At 39.0% G+C, this 364-nt stretch overlaps 1 protein-coding gene across 1 annotated transcript in view; it reads left to right on the top strand.

Moving 5' to 3' along the window:
• LOC143295134 (selenoprotein P-like) overlaps positions 1-29 on the top strand; it is a 13573-nt gene extending 13544 nt beyond the window's left edge. The window contains exon 4 of the mRNA XM_076606698.1: positions 1-29. This exon is cut by the window's left edge and continues 1427 nt beyond it. The gene's annotated coding sequence lies outside the window, so the exon portion shown is untranslated.
• The last annotated feature ends 335 nt before the right edge of the window (positions 30-364 follow it).

Below are 364 nucleotides of genomic sequence, written 5' to 3'. Positions count from 1 at the left end.
AATAAGGAAATAAGCAAATAAATTTAAAACATGCAGACACACATTCACACATACACACACACATGCATAACAGATATATAATAAACGTGCAGTTTCACAGATATGAAAGCACAAACAAATACACATAAACTTACACGAGCGCCAACACACACACACACACACACACACACACACACACACTTACTTGTACAAGCACACACACATACGCCCCAAAACCCCATCCACACACACACGCACATATATACAAATATATATATATATATATATGTGCACACCCGCACTTTAACATATTCCGTTGCTCCCACAGTAACGTCACAATGAGAGCATGGCGTGAAAGGCCCCAGAGTCTTACTTTATTTGTGTG

The sequence above is a fragment of the Babylonia areolata genome, chromosome 20 (genome assembly GCF_041734735.1).
Source record: "Babylonia areolata isolate BAREFJ2019XMU chromosome 20, ASM4173473v1, whole genome shotgun sequence".
Lineage (NCBI taxonomy): Eukaryota > Metazoa > Mollusca > Gastropoda > Neogastropoda > Buccinidae > Babylonia > Babylonia areolata.
The sequence above is the reverse complement of the archived record's forward strand: the minus strand, read 5'-3'. Positions and strand labels throughout refer to the sequence as shown.